Source organism: Cottoperca gobio, chromosome 7 (assembly GCF_900634415.1).
Source record: "Cottoperca gobio chromosome 7, fCotGob3.1, whole genome shotgun sequence".
NCBI lineage: Eukaryota > Metazoa > Chordata > Actinopteri > Perciformes > Bovichtidae > Cottoperca > Cottoperca gobio.
In genome coordinates, this window is record NC_041361.1 from 8,506,286 (window position 1) to 8,524,008 (window position 17,723).

A 17,723-nucleotide genomic window follows, 5' to 3' on the forward strand; every position below is an offset into this window, starting at 1 on the left:
TCCAATGTTAATCAATAAGAAACACAGTTTTCTATAGAGTCAGAAACAAAACATTATCTTGATTTCATCAAGTTGATCAAAGCACACTGTAGGTGTAATACTTACTGTGCGATTGCTGTCAAGTCTTCTTGGTAAGCTGCTTATTCCAATTGTTGAAGATGGAATATGATTTGTCATTTAAAAGAGTCTGTTGTCAACATAACAGAGGAATATTACGATTTAGATATAGTATTTGGAGACATATATCCCTTTGAATCATCGACAATGTGAATAAAATGGGCTAAGAAATAATGGCATGTCTCCAGGATAATCTACACGCACTCTCGCACACGCACAAAGCATTCCTTCGAATCACTCCATCCCATACCAACTATTTGTCCATTGTCTTTTCAGGCCTTTGCCAACACAGTACATTGACAAGTTACAGCTGCTTCTCCTCGCTCCTCCAAATTCAAAGAGACAGAAAGGTAAAGTAAAGAGAGAGACAGAAAGACTGAGGTGGAAAAACAAGGGGGATGCCAAGTAATGAAACGGCAGATGAAATTGAGCAGAACTGAAAATGCAGAACCAATGGCTCGTCACATCATTGTTTGTGAGTACCCCTCATGTTGACGAACTTGAAAGGTGAAGTCTGTTTATGACCATTTGCATAAGTTGTATCTCAGTTTCTCAAGTGTGTATGTTTGTGTTTGTTTTTACATATAGTCTTATTAAGACATAGTAGCCTTCACCTTCTCGCTCTCTAGACATCCATCAGTGTATTAATCTGTTAGATGGGAGGCAGGGCCAGAGGTACAACCTGCATTACAGCGCGCAGAAATCACGCTCAAAACACAGATTTACATACAGTACTTCATCTCCCTCTGACTGTATCTCACACACACAGGTGAAGAGAATGTACAAGATACCAAATATGGCTTTTTATGAATAAAAGAGCTTACTGGTGGGATTGAACTGTATTTTACAACAGACAATCAAATATCCATTAAGTGCAGTATGTGAAGGTAACCAATAGCATCGGAGTCTTTGAATATTCAGAAGCTCGTGCTGTCTTCTTAACTGTATTAACTCCTGGCCTGAGCTAAGACCCAATGTATTAAGTAAAGTCTCACAAACATCGTTTCTTTCTTTCTTTCTTTCTTTCTTTTCTTATTACCTTATACTGTATGTGTTAGCATTATTTGACTAAGACTTTAAAACCCCTCCATATCCACTTTCTTTAGCACTTCAAAGAGATGGTTTTAATAGTGTGAAACCTAAATGTGCATTATTCTTAATACTTTAAGCTCAGAATGCAGCCTTACGCTCTTATTGTTTGTAGGGATATGAATTGCTACGGATAAAACCTGAGAGGCCCTTTTTAGATGTCTGTGGATGCTTGCAGTCTGTTTTATTTGGCCCTTTAGAAACTTTGCAGAGGCAAATCTCCATGTATGCCAAGATAATATGGTCAACCATCCCAAGCGGCTCACTATAAGCCTCCGAATTTAAAACAGGGAAGCATTCAGGCTCACTTATTTCCTAAACCATACAGTGCATTAGATATTTTTTTGAGAGTGCTCTTTCAGCCATTACACCATTTTACCATCATTAAATTTCTACACCACAATCAACTCTCTGTTGTATGACAATTACCTCCAGCCAAACCTACTGCATGATAATGTTGCTGATTTGATTTCAACCCAGCTGTCATTTTCTTCCCAGACGGAGTCAGGGACACTTCACATTGACAAACAAGCCAAAATTGAGGTAAATTGACAGAGTCACACTTAACAAATATTACATTAGCAGAAGGTTGTTCAAGCATGTTGGATTAAAAGAGACAGGTCATCAGAATCTCAATCAGGACTGTGTGATCATGTTGCTGCAGCGCTGATGAAGCAGCTAACAGGTTTGGGCTATCCGTGCTCTTCAGGTGCCATGACAGTTTTATCTGCTGCTTCTATTCTCTGCGAGGGGAAATGAATGGCCTGCCGAGGACAACACATGCCGTGTTCTCATTAGTTAGATAAAGCATGGTGTTTGATTTACTGACAAAAGTGGTGGTTGGCTTGACGTCATGATGTGATAGCCTCCTCAGTCTGATGGTATTGCATAAAAACCTTGAAACATGTCTTACCAGAAGATAAATCTGTTGTTTATCCTTGTTTATAAGTCAAAATAGGTGATCAACACATTTATGTGTTGCTGATGTGTCCTGTCTTTCGCCCTCTGTTTTCTTTTCCTTTGTTATAGCGGTTCTGTTCAGTATAAGTATTATATATTTAAAGAACTTTTAAACTGATCGGACTATATGCTGAATTAGATGAAGTGCACATTTTAACCATCCAGAAGTAAATGCAAAACTTCCCAAAATCAAAATGATGTGTATCTGCTTTTTGATCATATATAGTTGTTAGTTATAGGGGCATAATAAAAAAAACACAATAAAAAGGTTGAGGAAATAAATAGTTATATGTAATAATCATGTGAGCAAATGTTATAGTAATCATCTAATAATTTGGGAGATATCTTACTGATTCTGAAGGGTCAGAACCGGTGCCAAACATCACAGAGGTATGAAGGTGACATGATTATTTCGCTTATGGCAGTGACTAAACATATTTTAACTGAACCAAGATTTATTATTTATGAACAAATTTACACCTCTACTTTCTTCCTCTCTCTAACCTCTCTTCACTACTTCCCTGTAACGCCGAAAGAGGACAGGGACAGAAGGACAGATAAGCAGGACTCCTGTATTGTCCAGCACCTACCAAAGCACAACATGTCACTCTGCTGTGTGTTACCGTGGCACCAGCACCCCTGCTGTCCATGTGCACACGCCACAGTGCTTTGACATACACTGTGACATGACAGAATGATTGTGGCGTGTAAAGGGAGAAAATTGCCTCTGATGAACAAAATAGATTTAGAGTAAGAGGCAATAGGCCTATTCTACTGTATTGTGTTACATGACCTCCCAAAGGGAAAGTGTTCCTTGACGGATCAGCAACACCCCGTTACCAGCAGGTATTTCAACATGCCATAGTGGGAAAAGCCCAGGAGTAATTAATAACAATAATGATGACTACATTTCATCTAGGTGAGCCATTTCCAGAGACCTTATTATGCATGCTGGCTCACTGGGATGGCATACTGAGACTGAGCCACAGTTATAATGTTATTAGCTACACCTTGACTGCTATGATAGATCAAAAATGTCTCACTTTTCCTCTCCCTCTTTGTCGGAACTGATGGGAACTTGTGGCAATTCAGGCAAACGAGTTGTATTCAGCTTAGCAAGTGAATTCAGTTAATTAGGTGAATGCCCTCATCGAACTGAACCAAGCTGACTCCATTTGAACTGAACCAACATTTGAGATAGCAGAACTTTATCTGCTGTGATCTTGCTTCTCTGCTCTTCCTCTCTGTTTCCATAATGAGACCTTGAGAGGTCCGCTTAAGCTGTCTGGGGGTAATACAGATCAGTCCAGATGTCTACACTTGGCTGATTGCTTTTCTTTAAATCAGTTGGAATGACTTGCCCTTCTCTATCTTCCTGCTGTGATTTCCCATGAGTTCTACCTTTCCCTTTAAGCATGTGTAGGGATGTGTTTGTGTGTGCTCAAGTGTGTACACATGCATGGGTGTATGTGCTTCTTAGCACTAGGTTTGTCCCTGAAAACTTGCTGAAAAGGCCGTCTCGGGTGCCATGAAAGCACTAAGCCATGCTGCCGCTGCTTCATTTGTTTTTATGACGGCAATGAAGAGAAATAGCAATTGGTCAGTCAGCCACCTCTGCTATAGTCTCTACAATGATGGTATTTGGTTACTTACTGTATCTGTGGTTTGCATGCACTGCTGCAGTCTGCTGAGATGAAGCAGATCTCAAACATTCCTGCTCAAATATTTTTCTTAAAGGCAGAGTCCTTGATCCAAATGTAAACAAAGTCCATCCATCCATCGTCTACCGCTTATCCGGGATCGGGTCGCGGGGGCAGCAGCTCCAGTAAGGAACCCCAATCTTCCCTTCTCCGGGCCACATCCTCCAGCTCCGACTGGGGGATCCTGAGGCGTTCCCAGGCCAGGGAGGAGATATAATCTCTCCACCGAGTCCTGGGTCTTCCCCGGGGTCTCCTCCCAGCTGGACGTGCCTGGAACACCTCCCTAGGGAGGCGCCCAGGTGGCATCCTTACTAGATGCCCGAACCACCTCAACTGGCTCCTTTCAACGTAAAGGAGCAGCGGCTCTATTCCGAGTCTCTCACGGATGGCTGAGCTTCTCACCCTATCTCTAAGGGAGACGCCAGCCACCCGTCTGAGAAAACCCATTTCGGCCGCTTGTACCCGTGATCTCGTTCTTTCGGTCATGACCCAGCCTTCATGACCATAGGTGAGGGTAGGAACGAAGATCGACCGGTATATTGAGAGCTTTGCCTTCTGGCTCAGCTCTCTTTTCGTCACAACGGTGCGGTAAAGTGACTGTAATACCGCCCCCGCTGCTCCGATTCTCCGGCCAATCTCTCGCTCCATTGTCCCCTCACTCGCGAACAAGACCCCGAGGTACTTGAACTCCTTCACTTGGGGTAATGGCTCATTCCCTACCCGGAGTAGGCAATCCACCGGTTTCCTGCTGAGAGCCATGGCCTCAGATTTGGAGGTGCTGATCCTCATCCCAACCGCTGCACACTCGGCTGCGAACCGATCCAGTGACTGTTGAAGGTCACAGACCGATCAGGCCATAAGGACCACATCATCTGCAAAGAGCAGCGATGAGATCCTCAGGTCACCGAACTGCAACCCCTCTCCTCCACGACTATCAACGTCCTTGATCCAAATGTAAACATAGTGGGTCACTCAATTCAAAATTTAGGATTTTAACTGGCTATCACCCTGAAACAGATGGATAGTGTAAGTATTTTAATACACACACTAAGGCCAGAATAGCCTCAAACAACTAAGAAACTGTTGCATTTTTAACTGTGAGTCAATCTCTTCAATTATAATGTGGATGTACTTCCACCTTCAACAGCACCTTTTCATGTTGTTTTCTTTTTCAGCTCTTTTCCCTCCTTTAAGATGTGTGGAAACTAGTTAAGGAGAAAAACTTAAAGCAGTGGTTATGAAATCAAGCAATATATAAATAATGCAGACACATGTTGTTGTTTTGTATGTCTCCAGGTTAGTTTGCACAGTTTTGTAGTTTTTGTTATCATCTAAAACCACTTGAAGTATACAGATAATTTATCATCCATATATCATTTAACATGATTTACAACCTAAACTGTTGGCCATACATCATTTAGAAGATACAGGGCAAGAGTTACAGCCCATGTTAGTGCTGTGGTACCATCCATGTGGCTGCTTCACAACTGCAGACTTATGGTGTCGAGGAAAAAAGAGCTGGAAGGTTGAAAGGTCTCAGTGGCAAAGCAATGGGTTGAGAGCACCTTACAAAGGCTCAGCTCTCCACATGACACTTTATAGCATGACCTTCGATCACAGCGTGACTGCGTCTTTTGTGCTGTACATTTTTGAGCACCAGCTAAAAGCTTTTCCAGGCTCCTTTGAGGAAATAGATTTGGTCATGGAGAGATGAGAGTGACACAGAATAGCAATCTATACTGTCGGATCTGCAATCTTTCCCCGATTCTCTCTCTCATAATAAAACGGTGGGAAAAAACAGCGGAGTTGTAGACAGCTCTTTCCATTCCCTCAATGGACAACTATCTCTCATACATGGATGAAAGAGATCAGCAGAGTGGAGGATACAGTGTTTAACCTCCTGCTTTCTTGTAAAATACAAGCACTCAAAAGCTTTTGACAAAATCACTTGTTCAATTTGGTAAACTTCCTCTTTTGTTGTGAACAACATTAGCCTCTCTAAACTTTATTTTTACAATTTTTCTAATCTAATAATGAATCTCAGATTTGAAAGAAGGTGTCCCACAATTGCTCTCATTTGCGCATGAAGTGAGACAGATTGTTTGTGGAAATCAGAGTTACTTGGAGATAATTGCAATAACATGGCTCTGGGTCATTCACTCATTATATCTGCATATTGTTTATTCTGATCACGGAAGCTGAGACTCTCCACGGGCCTGCAAGAGACTGATGTCTTTATAGTCAAGACAGCTTTTATCCTTTGATCCTCTTCATTGACAACCAAGATTGATCACAACAGAAGCTGTCGCCACACTGTATGTTAAGATTAAAGTTAGCAACACCCAACGTCCTGCACGGTCCTAGGAGTCAGCCATGTTGAAATGCTCTTTGTGATACACCTGTGTGGGGGCTTTTATGTGTTTCTATGAGTGATGGAGAGATTTGCTAAGCAGGAGGCATAGTAATTGGTAATCATCTCACCGTATGTTACATGCAGGGCTGTGTGCGCCTGCAGTGACAGCTCTAGAGTGATGCAATAATAAAGAGCAGAGAGAAACAGTCGAGGAACGCGTCTGTACTGCATAAATAGCTGCGGTGGAAACACATTTTCTTGAAGAGGCCCACACAACTCCAGCTCACACATGAGAACAGAGGGGGGGGGGGGGGGGGGACATTTAAAAAATAAATTGAATTATATATATAAAACATCACGATGAATTGTTCCTTCCTCAGGTAAGTGTTCATCATGTCTGTTTTGTTTTTTGAAACACTGTGAAAAGACCAAAAGTAAAAAAAAACTCAATGTAATCCAATGTAATGTAAGCTTTGCTGGTTGGGATGCATTCTTGTGAAAGAGTTTGTGAATAATTTGACCTGATGGTGCCAAATGACAAAATCACAACAAATCATCCCGTGTTGACCACGAACACCAAGTTTACTGGTGCGATGGCCAAAACAGTAACAGTGTCGGACAGACAAACAGATAACAAGAGAGGCACTGACTGACATTTACATTCTAAGACTCCTCCACTCATGAAACAAAACTATATGGAAAGAATTAATAAGAATGTAAAACCATTATACCAAAATGTCTTTTAGGAATCAGAAGAGCAAAGAAGCCAGCATGACTGACTGATAGACAAATTAAAAGACACAAACAATTGTAAATGTCAGTCTTTCCAAAAGCCCAAAGTTGATTTGACGTATATCAATAAAAGCTGTTCTTACTTTAAGGTGAGTAACATGCTTTAACTGTATTAACCTCTGCAGAAGGGCAATAAGCTGTTTGAAAGGTACACTGTGCACCTATAATTAAAGCAGGCTCTAATCTTCCTCTTCATTCAAATAAACATTAGAAAAAACCTTCCATTATAATGAAGCCAAATTAAACACCACCGCTAAGGCCTCAAAAATTAGAGTTCAATCAAAACCTCTCTTATACAGTGCCAACAAATATAAACTGAACTGAATATCCTAAAATATATATAAGCTTCACAGATGGGATTTATTAAACACTGTTTGTGAAACATTTACAAAGGAACTGGTTTGTGAAAGAGAAAAACCCGCACAAACAGTATTGTCACTTCTGGCAGAATAGATCATCAGTGTGTGATTGTGCTCATGTACAAATTCCTCCTTTCACTGATGTAAGCACGGCTCACACACACACACACACACACACACACACACACACACACACACACACACACACACACACACACACACACACACACACACACACACAGGAGGAGAGAGACAGAAAGGTAGAGAGAGATTTGTTTGACTTGGCTACAGAAACCTATGTCAAGAAATTAACCATCAACTTTAATCCCACCTGCAGACCCCAGGTGTATACTTTTTGTCATATCCCACAGGTGCTTTATTTTATAATTAAGATGTTCCACACATTTGTCAATCTATTTGTTCTTAATAAATTCATCATCATTGTTGTTTCTTTTTTATGCCAATAAAAGCACCTATTTCTGCCTATGCAGTTTTAATAGATGGAAATATTTGTTGCATTCATGTTTGCCATGGGTCCTAATATAAAATATTACACACCATCAGGGGGGGTTGGGTACTCTTTTTGAAGGATACAGACGCAAGAGACACATATTTCCTCACTACTTTTGTTTTACACAATATGCAAATTAACTGTAACTTTCTTTAAATTATGATAAATTGTTTGTTTGTTTTTTAGATGGCAATTACATGACTAATAATAATTAAGTTAACATTTTGCTATGATGGTTCTTCTAGTAGTTTATTATTGTGAGCACAGTAGGTGGGGTTAGTATGTTAAATATGTTGGTAGGATGATGATTAATAGCAAATGGTTACACAGTTACATTTGACAGAAAAGAATCAGCTCTGCAATGAAGATTCTGGGAACATATTATGCACATTTTCAGGTTCATACTTGTGTTTTGGGGTTTCTACCAGAACATGTTTACAGTCACATTTTTCTCTTACTGTTTGTCTGTATAGTATATATAATATATAATATATAATATATAATCAGTATTCACCCTAGTTTCAATGCCTTTCTCTTTAAGCCCCCTTTCCTGGAAGAGCGCAGTCTGCTCTGCAAAAGAAATTGCAAAAATAGCAAAAGTAGTCGCTGCGGTAGAGGGAGCTGTGACAACCACCAGCGCTGACATGAAGTAAAAATGTCAGGATCGGATGGATTGATTGGATGTTACTGAGCCGCACAGCGGTGAATGTGGCAATCATTGTTAAGCATCTATGAAACAGCTCATGCCAATCAGCTAATACAGGCATGACTTCAGTGCTCTGCCTGAACTAACACTATGCTTCATTACTTTATTCCTCCTGCAATTAATGAAATTATCAGCCACACTCTATGTAGCTTACACCAAAAAACCCTGAGATGTTTTTCAACTTAATATTAAACAAATTAGATCCAGAAAATATCAGAATATATCATACATTAACATCTAAAGCTCATTAATTAACACATAATATGTAATCTGTAAAAGAGTGTAGAAGCACGTTGGTTTTACGTGGGGTAATGTGCTGGACTAGTGGAGTTGCTGATAGATGGATTTTGTTACCTTCACAGAGAGCCAGTCTAACTGTTTCTCCCTGTTTTCAGTCTTTATGCTAATCCAACCCGCTGCGTGCTGGTGGTATCAATATTTTAATCTAACTCTCGGCTAAAAAGCAACTAAGTGTATTTCCCAAAATGTCTAATGGTTGTGTTAAGGTACTAACATGCCTTAGTAATGCTGTGAATGAACTTATTATATCCTTTTGTTCCTTATGTTTGAGCAGTTGCTTTTTTTTTATTGTGTAATTTTATGTGTGTGTATCTACTGTTGCAACCTTCAATTATTTATGTGTTTGTGCTTGTGTTCTCTCACACATTGGGCTGTTCTAACACAGGCAGCAGAGCTGTTTCAGAGAGGCATAAATAAGTCAAGAACGCAGCCTTATATTTGACACATAGACACACACATCGGCGATTGCTACACTGTTGCACTGTGTTCAACAGTGGCAAGGAACATTTGCAAAGGAAAATAAAAGCACAGTATACAACCACACAGAAAAAAGACTCCGCAAACATCTCTGCATCAAGGACTTCCGAGATTCAGCAGCGCGGGGTGAAACACGGAAGCATATATCTGTCTATCAGGATGATATTGGCTTTGTAAAATACATTATAAGCTGGCCCATTGGTGTCCTCCACTAGAGGTAATAGATGTATTGTCGATTGTTTATTTACAATTGAATATTATTGCTTGTCTGACCCATTTAAATACATTTTCGATCAGCACTACCAGTTAAAAATACATCAGTAGTAGCCTTTACTAGCCACATTGATCAAAAAGGGAAAAAAAGGAAAAATGTGTGTGTGTGTATGTGTGGTGTGTGTGTGTGTGTGTGTGTGTGTGTGTGTGTGTCTGTGTGTGTGTGTGTGTGTGTGTGCGTGTGCGTGTGTGTTGAGTACCACTGCTGCACGTGTTCAAACAATGCCGATAATGGATGGTGGGTCAGCATGGGAGGCTGTGTGATCCCTGAGCAGTGTGAATCTGTCACCGCGCTGACAGACTACGCTGGAGTATGATTAATCCTCACTTCTTCTGGGCATTTGTCATGAAGCTTCGATACGTATTTCCCATTATGTACTTGTTTTCGTGCTGACAATAGGCACATTTTGCTGAGAATGGTGTGTGAAAAGGAGATACTGTCATTTCTGTTTATTAAAACATTAGTTTGGGCCCTCATTTCTATCAGTGATGATGACATAGTACAGACAAAAATAATTGCTGAGATCTGGGAGAACTGGGAGCTCTCTCTGCGTGCACAAGTACAACAAGAACAGCAGGTCGTAATTGAACCAGGAAGTTGGTTTGTAAGATCTGATGAATCTTTACAATGGATGATTGTCTGACCGCTAGGTTTTCTTGCAGTCCCCTTGGATGGGGCAAGAAAACCTAGCAGAGCTCCTGCCAGTTAACATAGTGAGCTATTAATACTACCAATAGGAATAGATACAAACTACATCAATAAGATCCAAGTTGTAACAAACTGGAATTATCTGCTATGAACAATCTGAAAAGTTGAGGTAAAGGCAAGGCACTACCTGAGTCTTGTCGGCTTTGTTACAGGACTTAGGTACGCGGGCTTTAACAGAATCTTTACGACTGTTCAACTCTTCTGACAGATGTAATTGACTCAGAAGCTAACAAGCCTGGTTGGGTTGGACTGTCTCTAATCCGTTATGTTTGCTGCTCTCTGGCTGTGAGGTGAATCGAGACAGAATTACTAGGTGTTCCATTTGTAAATCCATGTCGGGTTTGCACAAGCGACCAAATCCAACCAATGCTTGTTATAGGACCTTTCTGTTCCCTCCTTTAAAGATTAGAGAGTCTGCCTCTGAGGGCAAAGTAAGATGAGTGTGACACACATCCCAGATACACACATACAGGCACTCAGACACAGACCTTTGTGCCCATAATGGGAATGTCTGTGTGTATTTTAGATTTCATGTGCATTTCTGAAAATCTCACACTAGGATCAATGTCTGACACAGTTGGGAGCTTTAGTATGATAACAGCTGTGTCATCCTATACATCTCAATAAGCCCCAAACTCAGTCATACACACAAGCTGCAGTGAACACACACACACACACACACACACACACACACACACACACACACACACACACACACACACACACACACACACACACACACACACACACACACACACAGAAAGAAAGAAAGTGGGAAAGAGGCACATTGTTACAGGGTGATACACAGACACATAAATAGACACTTTCTTTTATGGGATTCAATGAGGCTGTAAATGGGGAGGAGGGAGATGTGGTCCGACACTGGTGATGGCTGTCTGCACAGACAAACCAGCCACACCGCGGACATCTTTCTGATTGTTTTTAAGGGCACTGCAGATATCACATTGGGATAAAAGTGACAACTTAATTGTGTCGGGTCATGTAAAGCTGTCCATCATGCAGCTTTAAAACAAGGGACCAAGAGAGGTCTAAATTTGAAATAGAAAGCAATATTGTTTCCTAGCTGTTCTCCCAGAGTCTTCATAAAAAAGGCAACTTTATTAACAGTAAATATATTCCATTACACACTCAATGTGCTTTACCTTAAAATACACACAGCAACAGGTAAAATGTACACAAGATTATAGTGGATAAAATACAATTAAAATGGAATGATGAAAAGAAACGCACCATCTGCAACCTGAGAGCATTGCTTAAACTCTACTACTACTATTAGTAGACTATTAGAGTTCATTTTGTATTGCACTGAGAGCAGGGGAAGTCATTTAAGTAATGGAGTAACGTGTTCAGCTTTGTATTTATGAGTGAGGAGTGCAGTGTTCGTGTCTGTGCTGTATTTCAGCAAAATGAGCATTACAGTAGTCAACGTTGAGATGAATTTATGATCCAGTTTCTCAAAATCAGAATAGATATAAAGCTAAACTTTCTGATATATTTTCCAAGTGAAAAAAGTGATGCCCTACTTATGCCGCAAATGTGATTTTCAAAGTCAGAGTCCAAATAAGCCCAAGGTTGCTTAAAGGATAAGGCTCAAATTGTATCTTTTTAATATTATCAATAAATCCCATTATCCTACAAAAAAAGTATTGTCTTTGTAGCCACAACCACATGCTGCTTATTCCTCTGTGCCATAGACGCCCAATGTCATCCAAAAACTATTAGAATTGCATTAAAGAGGCATGATGTAGCATTTGGGTGATATATTCCATTACTGTGAAAAAGATGCCAGCGGTATCCTTTTAGATAATCTCCAAAAATATGTTCACATAGGCTGACTTTTTCAAAATATCTCCCGCAAGGCTAAAAGGGAGCCAAGTAAAAAGAAAAAGAAAAAAAAGGAAACCGTTACTGTGCATTGCCAGCATTCAATCAAGTTTATGTAACTTTGGAAAGAATAAATAACACAGTCTTCCCCTTAAAAAGTTGAATTTATAAGCAATAAAGAGAAACCCTTGTTCATTTCATCAAGAACTTTAGTCGCTACAACCTTGGTCTGGTATGTAGTTTATGGTGGCTGATGATGGCCCTGTACATTATTACAATTTAGCATGTCACAGGTAAACATGATGATGTCTTTATAGACTCAAGAGAATCTTAGGAAATAAGGCAAACTCCTTCTAACTTGTCCTTACCTTAGACACTACTGCTGCTGTTCAGCAAAAGCTACGTAGGTTTGTGTGTGTGTGTGTGTGTGTGTGTGTGTGTGTGTGTGTGTGTGTGTGTGTGTGTGTGTGTGTGTGTGTGTGTGCGCGTGTGTGTGTGTGTGTGTGTCTGTTTGTATTTGTGCTAATCTCTGCCTTGTTGGTTAGACAGTAGTCACACATCCTGAACAGCAGGCGCATGTCCAACAAACTAGCAAAACTCTAAACCTTTCAAAAGAACCCAAAGATGGATTGAGAGATTACAAACTCTCATCGCCAAGCAGCTTTCACTAGTTCCAAAATGCCCTAAGTATTAAAGAGTGATCTGCGAATATGACCCTTAAAAGCCCTGAGTGTATACAGCTGCAATTTCAGCAAAAACACATATGTTGTTTTTGCTTAACAGGGTCCATAACTGCTTAATTCTGCCCTGAATATTCTCCACACGCATATTGTACATTCTATTTTAAACTGAATATGTAAGGGTGATTCACATATTTCTTCACATTCACTAATTTAGGGCAATGGTTCTACTTGGAATCAGGGACCCTCAAGGACTGGCAAAGAAAACCTGAGGTGGCAATGTGATTAAAAGGACATGAAATCAGAAACATTGATTTATTATGCTACACAAAACATGTGTGTAAGTGGTGAAATGATGGTTCTGTAAACACTGTAGAATTATTGTAATGGTAGCAGTCAGATAAGGACACAGCTCTGACCACAGCTTTCTACCCTCGGGCTGTTTCAAACATTATCTTGGCACTGCACAGAGCTGGAATTTAGAATCATAAAGTAACTGGCACTGTACCTCTCAGAAATCCTTTGGAAAGGCAGCTGAATGTGGAGCACTTGGACTTAGTGGACAGTGAAGCCACTGATGGAAGTGATGGAGGTTTGGTCTTCACGTTCTCACTCATACAAGAGAGATCAATTAGGGATTCGCTGCCCTCCCTGCTCACTGTGCACTTTCCTCCGACTCCTCCTGTCGGATTAGAAACGATGTGATGGATTCTCAAGCGTGCTAGCTTTAACACCCACAAAACTCTTGGCCGGGCTTCTCCCAGTGCCTGACTGGAGAAGAATCTTGTTTCATGTAGTGTACCGGTGTGTGTAATCAAGTACTGCTGTGAGATAGCGAACGACAGGCAATTTAGGAATGATTAAAAGCCACTAAATCACCCTGTCACCATGTCTGTGTGTGCGTGTGTTTCTTCGAGTATGCTGTTAATCTGTGATCTGATGTTTCTTTGTGCGCTTTTTCCAGCAAAGTTTCCTTTCATCACAGCAGCTCCCCAGGACGAGCAGCCATAACTCATCGAAAGTGGCCGCCAGACGGTGGACATGAGTTCCTGTCTAAATTAATGGGATAAGTTGGACACCGGAGTTGGCATCAGACAAGTAAACATTACACACACACTCAGACGCTTGCATCAGTGTCTCTATCATTCTTGCGTACACATTTTTCCTCTCTACCCTTGTCCTCCGAACTCTTCCTGCTGTTTCCCCCTCCCTCTAACAGAGAAGACAAACTGCACCTACATTTTTCCGTCGCACACACACATGTGAAATATAAAGAATGTCCAAACTCGGTGGTGTGCCGTCACAGTGATGCAGGTGAGTGACTTTGCAGTAGCTCGGTCGGGACACAGTCACAATGTTACTCAGCTCCCTGGAGTGGGGGGGTGGGGTCCCTGTACCTGCTGCTGTAGAGACATATTGCACCAGCCTGACTGCCATTAACTGTCCCTGTATAACTCCCCCTGTGAATCCACACTGCCATGTGGCTCCTCCTCTGAGACACTGGTACTGTGGAAGTTGTGGGCCAAGACTGATGCTCAGAGGACTAACAATTATTGGCTAAATGTGCAGCAGCCTGCAGAGAAAGGCTACAGAGGTACAGAGCAATGGGCTGCTAAAAGCTAAGACTGCTGACGTGTGTGTCTCATCATTTAATTGTGATAGAGCTAGTGAATGTATTGTAAAATTAATAAGGCACCATAATATATCAACGTTTAAAAAGCAGGAAAAGGTTAGCTAAGAAAGACAAGTGGTCGTTCACTTCCTAACTTCCAGCAACTGCCTACTGTCTGTTGGTGACCATCACACATGTTACCCTGTGCTGCCCTCTGCTGGTATGTACACCCAAGTCCAAGTCTTATTGAATACGTGGAGAATTATGTCAGTAAAAAGCAATCATAGCAAAACATTTTCTATTTCAAGTACAGACGTATGGCTTCTGTCTGTGCCTCTAAGTTAGTGATTTTGCTATAAAGTGACTTTGCTTTTACCTTTAAAACTACCAGGTACTAGAAGTCATCTGCCTCCTCTCCATGATGCAATTTATAAACATCTCTTCCTCCCGTTCAGCAGCTGCGGACAGATATTCCTGACTCACCATGTACTGTTTACACATGTATGGCAGTAAGACAGAGAAAGACACATATAAACACCCACACCCATGCACACACTCACTGGTTGTAGAAGGTGACATTCACCAGGTCGTCTGCAAAGGCAAGCCAGGGTCATAGCCAGCCGAACAAGGGTGCAAATAACTTTGGGAGCCTGCATACAGCTTTTCTTCTGTATTTTTTATATTTGTTCAAGCAATGAAGAGTATACCACTGATTAAAAATGTGCATGGCACATGGCAACGGTTTTTTATTACATTGATCGACAGCCAATATTTATGTTAAATGTGTTTCATGGATTTCATGTTTTTCATGCATTTATCCAGGCACACACACACGTACCCTTATGTGAGTGTATGTGTGTGACATAGACAGAGACAGAGACAGTGAGAGATGTTAGTGTGTCTCATTGCAACTCAGCTGTCATTTGGACAGATAGGCAGGTGTCCCTGCCAATGTCACAGTCTCTCTGCGGCTCAGAGCTGACAGCAGGAGCCCAGACTTCATTAGCAGGTCGATTAACATTTCCCAGACAACATCTGGAGGACACACTGGCCACCCAGCTGCTATTACACACCTCTTAATTTCCCCTCTCCTCAGAATAACATCAAAAACTATGTAACTGAAGTCTAATGACTCCATCTTCGACTCGTACTGAATGTTGAACTGCATTAAGGCGTGTAATTGAATCCTGTCTGGCAAAGTACCCAGGAGCAACTTAAAACAACTGTGAGGAATGATAGCTTTGGACTCTAGAGACATGTTATATCAATCAATGGCCTGTTTGATGTATTTGTGCATTATTCTCAATCTCCCCCCTGATTTGTGTTCAGACCTCATCAGCAGCTTTTACCTCTGTTTCTTATGGCCTCCCTTCAATATGTTATCTGTCTCTCATGGCCTTCTCTCGCTATACTTGGAAACTCATCTTTACAAGATTGATCTGAGCCAAACAGAGAGCAACGGTGCTACTGCCAGTTGTTAGGTGTAGTGCTGCAGGCAGACAGGAATTTGCAAAATTGTCGGCACATACACACAAACGCACACAGCGTGTTGACATTGATACATTCACATGGGATCACAAAAATACGAGAGAAGAAATGAGAAAAACAACTCTATTTATTCTCTGCTGACCCAGCGGCAGCCAAAGGCTGGCCTGCTCAGATCACAATAGAATATTCATTTCTACCAACTCACTTCACAGGTGCGGCTGTCTTTTTTTTGACTTGATGGAGTTTTCCCCTTTTGTTTTATTTATTTAGACTTTCGTAATCAAGAAAACACACATGCTATGAGTTAGGGGACACATTGACAAATGTAAAAATGTTGCAAAAGGCTGGTTGTTTGTTGTAGTGAAGAAGGATGTGAAAGCAGATTTTATGGATCTATGCAAAACAATAAACAATAAACAATTTCTACAACCAATTGGTCTTTCTATGCTGTTGCAGGTACATTATTTTAAGCCAGAAATCCAAACTGCTTACTGGTTCACTCAGGTGCACATGTTGTAAAATGTTATGGAAAACCTTTCGCCTGTAGTCTGTCTTGCTGTGCCGGACCATGCTGAGAGGACCCAGAACCTGTTATATGTAATTCCCCCTTATTTACATACTGCAGCATTTCTTGTCCTAGTTTGATTTAAATTGAGCTTTTACAGGAATACAAAATTAAGTAACTTAACTTAATACAATTTCCACAGAACCTTTGCCCCTATAGTCAGTTGTGTAGGCGTACACTGACTGACAACAACAATGATATAGATGTTTAAAGGTCAGCACTTAGCAGATATTATCTTCTAACTTTTGCTCTATTAGGCAGGAATGTGTAACACCTGTTTACAGGGCACGGCAGGTGACAGCCAGGAAAAGGGAAACAATAGGTTACAAATGTATGCTCTATTTTCAGAATTGTCTTACAAGCTCAGTTAGGCCTGCTTCTTCTTCTAGGTGCAGAATTAATTCATTGATTATATAATTGTCAGACTCTGTAATTCTTGAAGGGTTTTTAAAGCCGTTAACGTTTGTTTAGTTTTAAGTTTTGTCTGTGTTTCAAATGCCTTTTTCCTGGAAGACATTTTGACACAGTCAGAAAAGCACAAGTGCAAAATAATGATTCAATTCCATTTAGCTGCTTCAGTTTCAGGGTCCTGGTAATGTGCATGCGGGCTCACTGTCCCACTGTCATGGCTGACTGGGACACTTGAAATCAGAGCCATGGTTAATGTCATTAGTTATATTGCTTCTAGAATCAGTCAAATGTGTGCAGTAAAAAAAAGCCTGTGTAACAGTAAACTTCATGTCATTCAGACAGAAATATCTGGAGAGGATACCAACTAGTGTGTCACTGTCCTTCATCATCATCCTATATTTTTTTTATGTTCTTCTTACAACACAGTGCTGCCTTTGTCTGAAAAAAATTAAAACACTTGGCATCCACTGTAACAGCATTCAGCATTCAGATATTTGACCTGACCAGAATAAAATGATTATTATTCAGTCAATGTTGGAGGTGGACTCAGGGTTTCTACATGATTGCACCACAATGTGAAACACTCTGCCTCCCCTTGCTCCCATTCCAGTAACGTATATATAACTCACATTACTGATTCTGCAGTTTTTCCTACAGTGACTCGTGACAATCCCTTGTTTCCACTGGTTTAACATACTTAAATCGATCTTTTACTTACTGTAAGTTTACATGATTGGGCATGGTTTTAAAATTTAGAAAGAATAATTATGCATTAG